This window comes from Scyliorhinus torazame, chromosome 8 (assembly GCF_047496885.1).
Source record: "Scyliorhinus torazame isolate Kashiwa2021f chromosome 8, sScyTor2.1, whole genome shotgun sequence".
Lineage (NCBI taxonomy): Eukaryota > Metazoa > Chordata > Chondrichthyes > Carcharhiniformes > Scyliorhinidae > Scyliorhinus > Scyliorhinus torazame.
Genome location: NC_092714.1, coordinates 37782554 through 37800910, shown reverse-complemented (window position 1 = coordinate 37800910; position 18357 = coordinate 37782554).

Here is an 18357-nt window from a genome sequence, read left to right as displayed (position 1 = left end):
TTTGGAGGCGGAGCATTCGCAACCTGCCTAAAACAGGCGGTTCGGTCGTAAAAATTGATTCTCCGCCCGATCACTGATTACAAAATCAGCGTCAAGAAGTGGAGAATCTAAATAGGGGGCAGGATTCTCCATTCCTGAGAATTTGGTGTTGATGCCGGGGCAGAATTTGTGGACTTTAACGACAGCAAAACTGGCGCCGAACCTGCTGAACCGATTCAGCGACGATTTAGGGGCTAGCACCGGCGCCACGTGGAACACAATCGATTCCAATGAAAAACGGAGCGGGATTCGCCGGGTCTGTGATTGACATTCGGGAGGCTGACAAGCTGCAGCCACATATACACATTGCACTCCCCACACACACTCATCCCAGCCAACAAGGTGGCACTGGTTCTGCTGGAGCGCACCCATACAGCTAATGGGTCAGCTGGGGCCAGTGGACATGTGAGGGGGTGCCCTGGGTGGACACCTATACAACCCGTGGCACTAAGTTCACAGTGGGCTGACAGCGGCGTGCACAGGTGCTTGGCTGCCTTTCCGCTGCGTCAATGATGTTCCATGCCCGTCCACCCGGACCCCACAGCCCACCTCCTGGCCACCTGCCGCTACTCCCTCCGGCCCTGGCAGAAGCGCCAGCGGCACAACTGTCAGCAAACAGTTGGTGATGTTGGACGCTTTCCTTACCCCCTCTCTCTCCCTCTGCAGCCACGACGCCTGTTTCACGATTTTTAAAAGCACAAGTGAACGCGCCATTGGGAACTCGGCTCATCGGGGGCGGAGACCCCGGAGAACACCGGGCCGGGCACGTTAATGGCATGCAAACCGTGTTTACTGTACGTGCGTTCCGGACCCCATTGACGCCGCTGTCGAGGTGACGGAGAATTGCGATTTGGCGTCAAATCGGCGTCTGCCGCGATTTTGGATGTCGGAACGTATTCTCCACCCAATCGCGTTTCACAATTCCGCCGTCAACCAATGGAGATCCCGCCCAGGTTACTTATTCTAGTTTGTGAGAGAAGTACACTTTTTTGCACCACAAAGCAGTGCTTATGAGAAGTAAGTTACCAACAAAAAGAATTATATGGCAATTCATTCTTACAAAGAGGAATGAGCACAGACTCTGGTCTATGGAACACCATGTTCAGAGTCTGCTGGAGCCTTGGATGAGTCACCTATGGAATGCAGTTGGTCAGGGTTGCAAGTGTGGGTGTAAGGTTCAATTTTCAATCTGGGATTTTGTTTTATTGTTCTCAGAATGGAGGTTTTGACATAGTTTTATTTTCCTGGACATTACCTACCTCAGGAGACTGACTCCATTGGATAGATTCCATTGGACAAAATGAGCATACTTTCTGGAGGTTATGCATGTAATTGACCAGAAAGGCATTTTCTTATTTATATTTGATAATCTTAGAATCATAGAGTTTTTACAGCATGGAAAGAGGCCCTTCGGCCCATCGAATGCAGGCCAGCTATCAAGCACCTATCTACTCTTATCCCATTTTCCTGCACTTTGGCCTGTAACCTTGTATGCTATGGCATTTCAAGTGCTTATCTGAATGCTTCTTAAACATTGTGAGGGTTCCGCCTCTACCATTTTTTTCAGGCAGTGAATTCTAGATCCCAACCATCCCCTGGGAGAAAACATTGTTCCTCATATCCTCTCTAAACCTCCTGCCCTTTACCTTACATCCATGTGCCCTGGTTCCTGAGCCCTCCGCCGTGGGAGTTATTGATTGATTAATTGATATTTATTGTCACATGTACCAAAGTACAGTGAAAAGTATTTTTCTGCAGCCAAGGGAATGTACACAGTACATACATAGTAGACGAAAGAATAATTGACAGAGTCCATTGACAGTAATGCATCAACAAATAGTGTTTGGTTGCAGTGCGGAACAAGGCCAGACAAGAGCAGCATAGGGCGTTGTGAATAGTGTTCTTGCAGGGAACATCAGTCCGAGGGGGAGTCGTTGAGGAGTCCAGTGGCTGTGGGGAAGAAGCTGTTTCTATGGCTGGATGTGCTGGTCTTCAGACTTCTGTATCTTCTGCCTGATGGAAGGGTCTGGAAGAAGGTAATGCCTGGGTGTGAGGGGTCTCTGATAATGCTGTCTGCCTTCCTGAGGCAGCGGGAGGTGTAGACAGAATCAATGGGAGGATGCCAAGCTTGTGTGATGCGTTGGGCTGAGTTCACCTAACTCTGCAGTTTCTTGCGATCTTGGACTGAGCAGTTGGCATACCAAGCTGTGATGCAGCTGGATAGGATGCTGTCTATGGCATATCTGTGGACGTTTGTGAGAGTCGATGCAGACATGCCGAATTTCTTTCGGTCCCATAGGAAGTAGAGACGTTGTTGGGCTTTCTTGACTGTTGCATCAAAATGAGTGGACCAGGACAGTCTGTTGGTGATGGTGATCCCAAGGAACTTAAAGCTATCGACCATCTCCACTTCGGGGCCATTGATGCAGACGGGGGTGGGGGTGTTGTGCTACGCTTCCTGAAGTCGATGATCAGTTCCTTGGTCTTGCCAGCATTTAGAGAGAGGTTGTTTTCGGTACAACATGCAACCAAGTGATCTATCTCCCTTCTGTAATCTGATTCATCGTTGTTTGAGATACGACCCACCACAGTCGTATCATCTGCAAACTTACAGATTGAGTTGGAGTTGAATCTTGCCACACAGTCATGTGTGTATAGGGAGTACAGTAGAGGACTGAGCACACATCCTTGCGGGGCCCCGGTGTTGAGGACTATTGTGGAGGAGGTGCTGTTGCCTATCCTGACAGATTGCGGTCTGTTGGTGAGGAAGTCAAGGATCCAGCTGCACAGGGACGGGTCAAGTCCAAGGTTGCAGAGTTTGGTTATTGGGCTTGTTGGGATAATGGTGTTGAAGGCGGAACTGTAGTCGATGAACAGCAGTCTGTTCGAGTGTTGATTGTAGGGCCAGAGAGATCGGGTCTGCTTTGGATCGGTTGTCACGGCAGGCGAACTGCAATGGATCGAGACCATCTGTGAGGCTGGCATTGATCCGTCTCATGACAAAATGCTCAAAGTATTTCCCAATAACAGACGTCAGGGCCATTATTTATCTGTTTATTTATTCATTTTCTAAACCAGAAATTCAGTTACCACTTACAGTCTTAGAACATAAGAGATCAGAAATACGGACAGATTAGGCAATGCGGCTCCCTGAACCCATTCTGCGATTCAGTTGCATCGTGCCTGTATCTTAAATCTGCTACCACGATTCCAATGAGCTTCATTAGGTGCACTGTTAGACTGGATGGACCATTCAGAAGGATAGAAACTCAAATCTGTCTCTTTCATTGTTACACTTGACATGGTCATGAACTAGAACATCTAATAATATGATTAAAACTATCTTTGCTGGTTATCCCTTGTTGTTGTTGATACATATCTAAAACGTCAGGTTTTATTGTAAAGTGAAAGTTACTAGAAAAATCTGTGAGTGGCAGTTGGCCAATGTCCTTAAGTTATCGTTTTGCTTGTGAGGCTGGAGTAGCTGGAGGAGGAAAACAGTTTGGGGCAGGGGGAGCTGTTTAGATATACGCAGGTCCGAGATTTCCCCAGGAAGGAGATACAGAGCTTTCCGGCGGTGCCGGCCCCCACACTGGTGGAGGACGTACTGACAACGGAGGGAATGGAGAAGGGGGGGTGGGGGGGTGTCGGCGATTTATGGGGTGATTCTGGGGAGGATAAGGTATCGCTGGAGGGGATTAAGGCGAAGTGGGGGGAAGAGTTGCGAGAGGGCATTGAGGAGAGGTTGTGGTGTGAGGTGCTCCGGATTCCGGGGTGAATGCCTCAACTTTGTGCGTGAGGTTGGGGCTGATACAGCTGAAGGTGGTGTATAGGGCGGACCTCACAAGGGCGAGGATGAGCCGACTCTTTGAGGGGGTGGAGAATGTTTGTGAACCCTGTCGGGGGGAGGGGGAGTGGGGGGGGGGGGGGGGGCAGGGGTGTGGGGGGAGGGGGGGGTGGCCTGCAAATCACGTTCATATGTTTTGGTCCTGTCCAAAACTGGAGAGGTATTGGAGAGAGATCTTCAGGGTAATCTTGAAGGTGGTGCACGTGAGACTCGAACCAAGTCCCCTAGAAGCCATATTCGGGGTGTCGTATCAGCCGGGTTTGGAAGCGGGTGCGAAGGCAGATGTCTTGGCCTTCGCCTCACTAATCGTCCGAAGGCGGGCCCAGTTGGGGTGGAGGTCAGCTTCTCCACCCTGTGCCCCGGCGTGGCGGGGGAACCTGCTGGAGTTCCTAATGCTCGGGAAAGTGAAGTTCGAACTGAGAAGGATGGAAGGGTTTGACAACTCATGTGCATTGTTTATCATGCGTTTTCAAGAATTGGAATACATCGAACATTAGGAGGGGTGTTTGGGGTTGAGTTTGGATGGTATTGGTGATTATGTATGGGTTGATGGTGGATTCCTGATCCTTTTTCTTTTGTGTTCTGTATTTAAAATGTTGGGGGCTGTTTGTGGGGGGGGGGGATAAAGGGATTGTTGGCCAGGGGATTGTATTTGTTATTGTTGATTATTTGTTGGTGGGTGTAAATTTGATGAAAATGTGGAAAAGGAGGAGAATAAAAATATCTTCTTAAGAAAAGTAATCGGTTTGCTAAAAAAAAGTTGGATGACTGTCAGCGATGGAAAGAGTTAAATTGAGCAAAACAACTTCAACTGCTTTCCTTCAGCCAACACCATTTGCTTGGGTGTCCAATTCGTTTTTATAAACCATAATACTTCCGCCTACTATGGAAGTTTATGTTCTGTGTATTGAGCTCAGTATAACTTGTTTTCAATTCTATCCCTCAATAAAGCCAAAATATGACAGAGCAGTTATGGGTGTAGGAAGCAATCAGAGTGGGGAAATGACGTGCTGTTGCTCGCAAGTGTTCTTGGCTCAGTTTCACACTAATATCGAGGGCTGTGTGCTGGGTTAAATGTTAGACTGTGCCGCCACTCTGTATACACAGCTGTGTAAGGAATGAGTGAACGCCTTCAGCAGACAGGAAACATTCAGCTCCCATTCAGACCAAAATAGCCAGGCAGTATCAAACCTGACTACTGCTCCTCATGGCAAGTGAATGTACTTTTTTTTCTGAATGGTAGATTTAGCCCAGTCTGCTTAAAGCTACCGTAATGAATGAGGCACATGTTTTATTACTTTGCTATATTTCAATCTATATCGAAGTACATTTACATTTGGAGATAAGAACTTGAGTATGAGAGAGTTTGGCATTTGCATTTGACAAATTTGGACTATATACATGTAATATCCTGACAGATGGGCGCTGGCCAAGTTCATTAATGAATAACAGTTTATGAAAGTAATAACTGCATCCTGAGCCTGAGATAAAAGCTACAGGGCTGGATTCTCCGATTCTGCGGCTATGTCCAGGGGATGCGTCTGGTCTTATGACCAAAACATCGATGCCACCCCTGCACCAATGCTCTGTCCGGTGGGGGGCTAGCGACCGTGCCACATAAAGCCCCCGGCTTTACCTGCCAATACGGACGCAGATTGGCCATGGTCACGCATGCGCACTGCAGTGGGCTGCGGCGGCCGAGCCATACAACATGGCGCAGCCTGCACATGGACCCGGCCTGCCAAAAACTGCCCACCCCCGACCACCCCCCACCAGTCCCCCCGGTCCCCGCTGAAGCCCCCATGCCAGCAGAACGCCCCCCCCGACTGTGACGCCGCTGGACACAGGCCAGGTTTGCGAAAGTTGAGAGGACACGCGGCGAACGCCGTCGGGATGTTGGCCCATCGGGGGCTGAGCATCGGGGGAGGGTCTAAGGTGACGTCCTGAGGTCATCCCAATGGCTTGCTCGAGTACGCTGTTTTTGTGGGGGCAGATCATCAGAAAAACGCGCCGCCCCCGATTTCACCGTAAAAAGGGATTTTCCGGCTGATTGCCAAACACAAGTTCGGCGTCGGCAATCAAAGAATCCTGTCGGCTATTGGAGGAACATCATGTTTCAAGACACCAAGCTTCTAACTAACTGAATAAACCGCACTCTACCCTCTGGGTTCACACACTCTGGCTCCATAGGCCAATCAGGTCAAATGACACTCCGGACCTCGCCCTCTTAAAGGGCCGCTCTACCACATCCCTCCCCTTTTAAGTTCCTGATGAAATTCTCAATTAACAAAGGAATTATTTACAAAAATACACAGAAGTGTCTCTTCAAACAGTCTCTTATAAAATAAGAAAGTCAGGGTACTTCTTGGTCCTTTGTGAGCGATGGGTGCTTCAGCAGTTGAGATAACTTCAATTCGAACATCAACGGGCTGACTCTCAATTTGCGAAGGTGCCTCCATTCAGATAGTTTCCTCAGTTCCCCCAGAATATTACTGGATTCGACCTTAGGTTAGCTTGCTGCGGCCACACTTCTATTCGTAGAAATCTCACCGACAAGCCTGTAAGGGCCAGCTTATGCCATTGGTTCTGTGTGTCCTCAGATGGTCCAGGTGTTTTTTTAACCTTCTCCCTTGAACATAGAACATACAGTACAGAAGGAGGCCATTCGGCCCATCGAGTCTGCACCAACCCACTTAAGCCCTCACTTCCACCCTATCCCCGTAACCCAATAACCCCTCTGAACCTTTTTGGACACTAAGGACAATTTAGCATGGCCAATCCACCTAACCTGCATAGTCTTTGGACTGTGGGAGGAAACCAGAGCACCTGGAGGAAACCCACGCTGACACGGGGAGAACGTGCAGACTCCGCACACACAGTGACCCAGCGGGGAATTGAACCTGGGACCGCTGTGAAGCCACAGTGCAAACCACTTGTGCTACCGTGCTGAACTTCCACCTCATCCGATACTGGACCTGTTCTTGTCACAACTGTTCCCAGGATCCATTTTGGACCAGCACCAAAATTCTTCACATAGACCAGATTGTCCAAATCAAACATTCTTTCAGCTTTCTTTCAGTTGTGGTGTTTTTTCAATTCACTCTATTTAGCCTCCGCCCTCCCCGCCAAATTCCGAAATATAAGCTCCAATTGCGGTCTACTGTGTCTGCTCATTAGTAACTCAGCTTGTGTAATATGGAATGTACTCCGATAGGTGAGTAGAACTGGGCTGATGTAGAGGGGCTGATGACTATTTCTTCATGGTGGCTTTGAATGATTGGACAGCTGCCTCAGCTAGTCCATTTGAAGCAGTGTGGCAGGAGGTCTATTGGAATATGTTGAATGCTGTTGGTTCTCATAAAATGTTGGAATTCTTCACTCGTAAAAGCAGTCCCATTATCTGAGACCAGGTTCTCAGGCAACCCGTGGGTGGCGAATGTCTGTCGCATTTTCTCTACCTTCGCTGACGAGGTTGTGGATTTCATTTCATGTATGTCCGACCATTTGGAGTGAGCATCTACAATGAACAATAACATGGAGCCCATAAATGGGCCTGCAAAACTGACGTGTAGTCAACCTGGCCACTCCCAAGGGTGCATTAGGGCCACGGATGGCAAGTTCTGCTGCATTTGACACTGGTCACATTGTTTGACCAGATGCTCTATGTCAGTGTCCATCTCGGACCACCATACTTGACTGCATGTGAGCATTTTCACCTTTGTCATCACAGGATAGGCACAGTGTAGTTCCCCTGTAATAGTAGCTTCCTAGCTGGTGTGAGAACGACCACCCTTGTCCCCCATTACAATATGCCATATTCACAACTTAACTCACCTTTTCTTATCGGAAAATGTCTCAATGCTTAGACCTGTTAGCATAATGCCAGCCGTAAAGCCTCCCTGAACAGGCGCCGGAATGTGGCGACTAGGGGCTTTTCACAGTAACTTCATTTGAAGCCGACTTGTGACAATAAGCGATTTTCATTTCATTTCATTTCATAAAGGACAATGTTCTTGACTCAAGTGATAAGTGGTCGTGTTGGGCCCAAGCCTTGACCTGTCGCACTGACACTGGCAATGTATCCAGAAAGGGTAAAGTGAGAACGGTTTTCAGTGGTACTGGCGGACGAGGTATGCTGTCTGGTAGAGGAAAATGGCTCAAAGCGTCCGTATTTGAAATGTGCGCGCCTGGCCTATTTTGAAACCTATATTTGTAGGCTGCTAACAAATATTAAGGCTAATCTCTCCTTTTTAAATTTGTGAGTAAGCTTGTTCAGCACCGGTCAAAACCCTTGAGGCATAGGCGATAGTCCTTTCTGCACCATCTTCCATTTTATGGGCCAAAACCACTCCGATTCCAAAAGGGGACACGTCACAAATAAGAATAATCTCTTTGAAGAGTCAAAATGGACCAAGGGACTGGATGACTGTAAAGCTAATTTGACCTATTCAAAGGTTTCTTTCTAATGCTCTTTCCGAAACCACCTCTGCTGCTTCTGTGTGTGTAAGTGTGCCAACAATGTGGAAAGATTAGGAAAAATTGTTCACCATAATAGTTCCCCATTCTTAAAAAGGATTTCATTTCCTATGTATTTTTGGGGTCTGGTGCTTGGTTTATTGCTTTGATCTTCTCCATAAGGTGCAACCCTTTGGCGTTCACCCTGAATCCTAAGCACGTTACTTCCGGAGCTTGGAATTTATATCTCTCTCATTATCTACATAAACAATCACCTTGGGTAGATCCTGTCGTAAATCTTCCATCCTTCGTTAGAAAATTGCACATGCAGAACAGACTCTGAAGGTAGCCAGGTATATTGGTTGGTATCTCCCGTAACAAATTCCCAGGATATTGCGTCTAATTCTAATTGTTGGTACACATGATTCATATCAAGTTTTGTATAAGTTAAGCCTCCTGCCAATTAAGCTTATAAAACTTAAATTCTTGGTTTTGGGTCATTCCATCTGGCTTCACCACTGGCACGATTGGAGCTGCCCACTTCAAAAACAGTACATGTTTGATGATACCTAATTCCCCTAGTCGCTTGAGTTCAGATTCATTATGTTCTCGTTTAAGGCATAGGGGGTGGGTCGAGCTTTGAAAAACTGCGGTGTGGCCTTAAGATCCCCATAAATCTTTACTTCTAGGCCCTCTTTCTCACCTAACTCATCTTGGAAAACTTCTTTATTTTTTTAAGAACACCATGACGACCTCCTTCATTAGTTTTGAAGATTTCTAGCCAATTTAATTTAATTTAGCGAAGCCAATCCTGGCCCATCAGATTTGGCCTTTGACCCGCCCCCACTACTATTAAAGGCAGTTAACTGACTGGTGCCGGAAGCTTACGGGCATTGTGATTGTTCCTAAGATTCTTAAAGCTTGCCCAGGCTAGCCTGGCCATCGTGCTTTTTAACTTCAGGTGCTGGGCCCCATCGTACAAATAGTAACACTTTTGGTCATGTACAACTGGAGCGGAGGTCCCGGGTCCACCTCCATTCTGAGCGGCTGACCATTTACCATTAGACCAATTGTCACTGGGGGTGTTTTACCCATCTATATGTTGTTTAAACTGTGTGCAACAGATCCATTTTTGGGGTTATTCTTAACACTGCGTACTGGAGTCGGAGTTTTTTTTCTGAAAGCCCCCTGTGGGTTTGCCTAGTCTTGCATTTCCTCCTAATGTGCCCTCTCCTATTATTGGCATGAGATGTAGCTTCCCTGAATAAATGTCTTTCCTGGGGATGGTCTCCTCCACACCGGTAGCATTCTTCATTGCCCCTGGTCTGTGGACCAAATTCTCTGTCTCTCTGTACCCTCTTCTGCCTTGATCCTCTTTGTTTATTACTTTCTGCACCTTCATCTTTGGCAACGTGACTGCAAGCAGCTTCCCGCCAAACCTGGTGAACCTCACCTGCTTGCATGCTCTGTAACTTCATGTCAACCTTCTCAGCACTTCCCGTAGTCTGGGTGACCTCTAATGCCTTCTTTATGATAATATCTGCCTCTGATGACAATTTTTTTACTGTGGCCGTGTCGTTAACACCACAGACCAGTCTGCCCCTCAACATGTCGTTAAGTGCAGAACCGAACTCACACTGTTCAGCTGTTTATTTTAGGTGTGCTATGAACACTGCAATTGTCTCCCCTGGGGCCCAGTTAATCGAATTGAACTTGTATAGTTGCATTATTCTTGACGGCTTTGGGTGATAATGTCCCTTGACTAATTCCACAAGCTCAAACGATTTTTAGTCGGGGGCATCTGGGAAGTCAGTCTCCTAGTCAGGAAATATGCGTGAGTCCACATACTGTCAATAGGATTAGCCTCTGCTTTTCTCCACCCCAGTATCATAGACCTTAAAAAAATAGATGCGGCATTCGGCACTTCTGCCCCACTTCTCCGTATTGGGGTTGAATGGTTCCAATTTGCCACATAGAGACATTTTGGCAGTCATAGCCTGCTGGACGAGTTTGATTCAAGGAAAGCCTTTCAAACATGGTCTGCTCCCCCGGTTCCTGCAGCAGTAATGCAATATCCTGACAGACAAGCGACCACCAAGTTGGTTCATTCGAGTTTATTAAAGTAATAACTATATACAGAGAGTGAGATAAAAGGTTACCATGTTCCAAGACTCCAAATTCCTAACTAACTGGGAAAAACGGGCTCCGCCCCCAGGGTTCATGCGCTCCAGACTTATTTGCTGATTGGGACGCATGACATTCCAGGAACTCATCCGCTTAAAGGGGGGAATTTTCCTGACCCGATCACCCGATCCCATTACAGCTGCTAACTCTTGTGAGAGGGCCATAATAGGATTTGTGCCAGGGAAATGTCAGAATGATATATTCCCTGTCCCCTGCCAGCGACGTAATCAGATGATTTGAATACTTTAAAATATGCCTAAATGGTATAATGCCCATCTTCTGGGGGCATCATATGTTTCCCCTGTCGGCATGCTGTCACGTCGGCGGGAATCACTCCTGCTATCCAGCAGTTGAGATGAGCATGTCGGGGATGCGGAGGCCGGTGTAGCCCCTGGTGGTTAGGGACATGGCAGAACAGTGCCCTGGCATTGCCCCCGGCACCCTGGCAATGCCAACCTCACAATGCCAACCCAGAAGTGCCAGGTTGGCAGTGCCAGGGGTGGGGCCCCTGGGGACTGGGCCAGGGGTGGGCCAAGGGGCAGGACTTCCAGAGAACCACATTGCAGGAGTCAGGATTCCCACTAAGCCCCGATGCCAATGGTGGTGGTGGTGGTGGTGGTGGGGTGGGGGGAGGATGGTGGGGGGATGGTGAGGGGGTTTAGTTCCACTTTGAGATCCTGGCGCCCTTTACAAACGGCGCCTGATCTCCGTGGAGCCAGGCTTGCCGGCTCTATGAGGCCCCGCCCCACCAGAGTGATCCTGCAAAATACGTCCCAATGTTTTGTTTTGACACAATGTCAGAATATCGGGAGAGAAAACCTGGCTGGTTCTCCAGGGGGAAACATGCCTGTTTTCAGTCGGAACCTGACACTGCTCTTTTTTGGGAAAATTCCGCCCATTGTAAAGTTTGGCTTGAGTGAATATGAGGTGACCAAAGAGAACCAGTATGGATTTTTAATGGGCAAATTAGGTCGAACAACCATATTTTAATTTTTGGAGGAAGTGACTAACGCGGTAGATAAGGGATTTGCTATGGATATTATGGACATCCAGAAGGCATTCGATAAAGTTCCATAGAAGAGACTGTTCACAAAAATGAAAGCATGTGAACTTGCCTGTAATCTGGACAGAGAAATGCTTAGAATATGTGTGGGAGATTTATACTCAATAGGTTTATACTCAAATTGATAGGATGTGACTCAATCCTCCAGTGATCTGTACGGGGATCACAAGATTTCACTCTATTTATAAATGACTCGGATGAAGGAGTCAAGAGTTGTCTGTCTCAGTTTGCTTAAGAGATTAAGTTAGGTGGCACAGTTAATAATGTAGACATGTGCATTGAGTTGCAAAAGGACATTGATAGATTCAGTGGCTAGACAAAACAGTAACAGATGGAGTTCAACACAGGAAAATGTGAGGTCACACACTTTGGAGCTAAGAAAGTTAGATTATTTTCTAAATGATGAGAAGCTCGGAACCATGATTGAGCAGAGAGACTTAAGGATCCAAGCGCAGAATTCACGGAAACCTATACAAAATCTGTTTCCGGCAACTGTATTAATGTTTCCGAATGCAAAAGCAGACCACAGAATAGCAATTGTTTGCAACTGTGTTTCTATAGAACATAGAACAGTACAGCACAGTACAGGCCCTTCGGCCCACAATGTTGTGCCGACCATTTATCCTAATCTAAGGTGAACCTAACCTACACTCTTTCAGTTTACTGCTGTCCATGTGCCTGTCCAAGAGTCGCTTAAATGTCCCTAATGACTGACTCCACCACTTCCGCTGGCACTGCATTCCACACACCCACCAATCTCTGTGTAAAGAACCGACATCTGACATCTCCTCTGTACCATCCTCCAATCACTTTAAAATTATGTCCCCCCGTGACAGCCATTTCCGCCCTGGGGAAAAGTCACTAGCTATCTACTCTATCCATGCCTCTCATCACCTTGTCACCTCTATCAAATCACCTCTCTTCCTTCTTCGCTCCAGTGAGAAATGCCCTAGCTCCCTCAACTTTTCTTCATAAGACATGCCCTCCAGTCCAGGCAGCATCCTGGTAAATCTCCTCTGCACCCTCTCAAAGCGACCACATCCTTCCTATAATGAGGTGACCAGAACTGGACACAATATTCCAAGTGTGGTCTAACCAGGGATTTATAAAGCTGCAGTGAAACCTCGTGACTCTTAAACTCAATCCCCCTGTTAATGAAAGCCAACACACCATACGCCTTCTTAACAACCCTATCAACCTGGGTGGCAACTTTGAGGGTTCTATGTACGTGGATCCCAAGATCCCTCTATTCCTCCATTCAAATTCGACCTTCCAAAATGAATCACTTCACATTTATCTCGGTTGAAATCCATCTGCCACTTCTCAACCCAGCTCTGCATCCTGTCAATGTCCTGTTGTAACCTGCAACAGCCCTCAGCACTATCTACAACTCCACCAACCTTCGTGTCTTCGGCAAACTTACTAACCCACCCTTCCACTTCCTCATCCAAGAGTCTCTCTAAATGTCAGAAAGACCAAGGAACTGATCATCGACTTCAGGAAGCGTAGCACGATACACACTCCCGTCTGCATCAATGGCTCCGAAGTGGAGATGGTCGATAGCTTTAAATTCCTGGGGGTCACCATCACCAACAGTCTGTCCTGGTCCACTCACGTTGCTGCAACAGTCAAGAAAGCCCAACAACGTCTCTACGTCCGACGGAAGCTAAAGAAATTTGGCATGTCTGCATCGACTCTCAGAAACTTCTATAGATGTGCGATAGAGAGCATCCTAACCAGCTGCATCACAGCCTGGTATGGCAACTGCTCGGTCCAAGATTGCAAGAAACTGCAGAGGGTGGTGAACTCAGCACAATGCATCACACTAGCTTGCCACCCCCACATTGATTCTGTCTACACCTCCCGCTGCCTCAGGAAGGCTGACAGCATTATCAGAGACCACTCCCACCCAGGCATTGCCTTCTTCCAGACCCTTCCATCAGGCAGAAGGTACAGAAGTCTGAAAACCCGCACATCCAGATATAGGAACAGCTTCTCCCCGACAGCTACTAGACTCCCCAACGACTCCCCCTTGGACTGATCTGTTCCCGGTAAGAACACTATTCACGACGCCCTATGCTGCTCTTGCTCATGTATTTGCTTTGTTTGGCGCCTTGTTCTGCACTGTAACCAATCACTGTTTGTCGATGTACCATTTGTCAATGTTCTCTGTTGATTATCCTTTTTGTCTACTATGTACGTACTGTGTACATTCCCTCTGCCGCAGAAAAATACTTTTCACTGCACTTCAGTACATGTGACAATAAATCAAATCAAATCAAAATCAAAAAAATAAAACAAAGAGCAAAGGTCCCAGAACAGGTCCCTGCGGGACACCACTGGTCACCGACCTCCAGGCGGAATATTTTCCATCCACTACCACTTGCTGTCTTCTTTCGGTCAACCAATTCTGTATCCAGACAGCCAAATTTCCCTGTATCCCATGCCCCCTGACTTTCTGAATGAGCCTATCATGGGGAACCTGAATAAATGCCTTACTGAAATCCGTATACACCACATCCACTGCCCGACCTTCATCCATGTGTCTCGTCACATCCTCAAAGAATTCAACGAGGCTTGTGAGGCATGACCTGCCCCTCACAAAGCCATGCTGACTATCTTTACTCAAGCTATGTTTTTCTAAATAATCATAAATCCTATCTTTCAGAATCCTTTCCAGTATTTTGCTCACCACAAACGTAAGAGTAACTGGTCTGTAATTCCCTGGTATTTCCCTATTCCCTTTCTTGAACAGGGGAACAACGTTCGCCTCCCTCCAATCATCCGGCACTACTAAAGTGGAGAGTGAGGATGCAAAGATCATCGCCAACGGTGCAGCAATCTTCTCCCTTGCTTCTTGTAGTAACCGTGGTATATCCTGTCTGGCCCAGGGGACTTATCTATCCTGATGCTTTTCAAAATTTCCAGCACAGCCTCCTTCTTAATATCAACCTGTTCGAGCCTATTAACCTGGTTCACACTGTTCTCACAAACAACAAGGTCCCTCTCTCTAGTGAATACTGAAACAAAATATTCATTTAAGGCCTCCCCTACATCCTCAGACTCTAGGCACAAGTTCCCTCCACTATCCCTGATCGGCCCTACACTCACTCTGATCATCCTCTTATTTCTCACAAGTGTAGAACGCTTTGGGGTTTTCCCTAATCCTTCCCACCAGGGCATTTTCATGCCCCCTTCTAGCTCTCTTAAGTCCATTTTCGAGTTCATTCCTGGCTACTTTGTAAACTTCCAAAGCCGTGCCAGATCCATGCTTCCTCAACCTTACGTAAGCATCCTTCTTCCTCTTGACTCGAACTTCCACTTTATAATAGCTTTTAAATTTCAGGATACATGAATGCCTCACCTCAGGATGAAAAGAGAGCCTGCCATGAATTTAAAAAAATATATTCATTCTTGGGAAATGTTTAGGGTAACAGGGCAGCATGGTAGCACAAGTGGATAGCACTGTGGCTTTACAGCACCGGGATCCCAGGTTCGATTCCCCACTGGGTCACTGTCTGTGCAGAGTCTGCACGTTCTCCCCGTGTTTGTGTGGGTTTCCTCCGGGTGCTCCGGTTTCCTCCCACAGTCCAAAGACGTGCAGGTTAGGTGGATTGGCCATGCTAAATTGCCCTTAGTGTCCAAAAAGGTTAAGAGGGGTTATTTGGTTATGGGGATAGGGTGGAAGTGAGGGCTTAAGTGGGTCGGTGCAGACTCGATGGGCCGAATGGCCTCCTTCTGCACTGTATGTTCTATGTTCTATGTTCTATAATGACGGGAATTGATAGGGTAGACAAAGAGGAACTATTTCCTCTGGTGGGCTGAATTCTAAAATCAGAGCTAGCCATTTTGGGTTTCGGAGTGTTATCTTCACACGAATAGTGGCAATCTCGATCTCTCTCTCGCCTCAAAGAAGCTGTTGATGTTTAGGAGTAACTTAGAAATTTGAAAACAGATTGATAGAATTTTGTTTGGCAAGGTGCAAAGAAAGAGAGGAAATGGTACCTTTCATAACCGCACGATGTCCCACAGCCAACGAAATACTTTCAAAGTGTAGTTACTGTTGAAATGTCGCAGCCAATTTGTGCACAGCAGGCTTCCACAAACAGAAATGTTATAATCAACAGATAATCGGCATTTAGTGATGTTGATTGGGGTTTAGATATTGGCCAGGACACCAGGGCTTTTTGTACATGCACCTGAGAAAACAAGCTGAGACTTGGTTTAATTTCCCATCGGACAGACTGTCAAATCTAAATGTTGTGCTCCCCTCTCCGCAGTGGGACTTGAGCCTCCAACTTTCTGACTCAGAGATAAGAATAATTCCAACTGAGCCATGGCTGACAAATAAGAGCACACAAGAGCGTACCACTTCAGAGGGCAATTCAAGTCAACCTGATTGGAGTCACATTTATACCAAACCCGGTAAGGAGCACAGAAACATAGGAGGAGGCCATTCGGCCCATCAAGCCTGCTCCGCCATTTGTCACGATCATGGCTGATCGTCCAACTCAATAGCCTAATCCTGCTTTCCCCCCATAACCCTTGATCCCATTCGCCTCAAGGGTCATATCTAGCCGCTTCTTAAATGTATTCAATGTTTAAGTCTCAACTACTTCCTGTGGTAGTGAATTCCACAGGCTCACCATTCTTTGGATGAAGAAATGTCTCCTCATCTCTGTCCAAAATGGTCTACCCCGAATCCTCATACTGTGACCCCTGGTTCTGGACACACCCACCATTGGGAACATCCTTCCTGCATCTCTCCTGCTGTTGCTAACTTTTGGTTGTTTCAATTGCTCTGTTTTATAACCTTTGCTCTCGAGTCGCCAGGTATCTTTATGATACGCCACGAGGTTCAAGTTCAAGTAACGATCAATAACTCAATACCAATTAGTAAGATTCAAATCAAAGCACATTTATTATACACAGTAATCGCTACTCATGCACAAATTCTACTTCTAAGCTACTTCTACAACTAACAGGCCTATACTTAGCTTCAGACTGGCCCACCAGGTCAGGGGAACAAGTGGCCTTTCGTTCGGGTTCTGAGTCTGCGGGATTCGAAGTTGGTACGGACTGATAGCTAGGAGCGCCTATCTCGTAGCGAGCGTTGAATTAAGACTTACTGGATTTCGGCGGCAGCTGCACCGGTCACTGTCAAGAGTTGGTTTGCGTTGCTGAGTGACCCGGCCAAGAAGAACGATTTGAACTTGGGGGCTTAACTTTATAGTCCCCAGGGGCTTCCCGCCTTTCGGGGCGGACCCTGTACCTGGTTCCAGGTGATTGGACTTTGTTCCAATCGCTTGGTTCGATTTCTCCAATACTGGAGCGGTTCCCTGATCGATGGGTGGTCTTGAGGTGTCCGTTAACCTCTTTTGTGTTGGCTCCTGCTGGCTCCGGGGAGTCTGGATTAGCTTTGTTTATCCGAAATGTTTCGATTGTACCTGGGGATTGCTCATTAGTATGTAGATGATTGCTACATTATTATGCAGATGGCTGCTTGTATCGATGCTGTCTGGGCTTTTGCAGAGTTTAATACACAGTAACCTGCGCCTGCTAGTTTCTGCCTCTGTTGGCTGAATTTCCCTGCAGCCTTTGCTGTTCTCCATTTTACATCGGGAGTTGGCCAACCCAGGTGGCTACACTACCTAGTCTTGTTAGAATTTTATCAGTCTCCATGAGATCCCCCCTCATTCATCTGAACTCCAGCGAAAATAATCCTAACCTAGTCAATCTCTGCTCATACGTCAGCCCAGCCATCCCCGGAATCAGCCTGGTAAACCTTTGCTGCATCCCTCGAGAACAAGAATATCTTTCCTCAGAAAACGAGACCAAAACTGCACACAATATTCGAGGTGTGGCCTCACCAAGGCCCTGTATAATTGCAAGAACAATCCCTGCTGCTGTACTCTCAGCCTCTCGCAATGAAGGCCAACATACCATTATCCTTCTTCACCGCCTGCTGCACCTGCATGCTTACCTTCAGTGACTGGTGCACAAGGACACCCAGGTCCCGCTGCACACTCCCCTCTCCCAATTTACAACCATTCAGGTAATAATCTGCCTTCCTGTTTTTGCTTCCAAAGTGAATAACCTCACACTTATCCAAATTGTACTGCATCTGTCATTGATTTGCCCACTTGCCCAACCTGTCCAGACCATGCTGTAGGATCTCTGCATCCTCGTCACAGTGCACCCTCCCACACAACTTGGTATCTCCTGCAAACTTTGAGATGTTACATTTTGTTCCCTCATCCAAATCATTAATACATATTGTGAATAGCTGGGGTCCCAGCACCGATCCCTGTGGTACCCCACTAGTTACTGCCTGCCAATTTGAAAAGGTCCCATTAATTCCTACTCTTTGTTTCCTCTCTGCCGACCAGTTTTCTAACCACCTCAATACACGTCCCCCACTCCCATGTGCTTTAATCTTGCACTGTAATCTCTTGTGCGGGACTTTGTCAAACGCCCTCTGAAAGTCCAAATATACCACATCGACTGGCTCCCCCTCATTTCCCCCTCCAACAACCAGAACCATCTTCCTCTGTCCTAGGTATAACTTGAACCAGTGGAGATTTGCCCCCAATTCCCATTGACTTCAGTTCTGCCAGAGCTTCTTGATGCCACAGTTGGTGCATGACCACAAACAGCAAACCAGGCTGATTAGCAAACCTGGTGCAGTCATTTTATGCCAGTCCAATGTTCCAGCAATCTCTACACTACCACATCAAGCCAGAGGTTGCTGGGTGACAAGTGCCAGCTT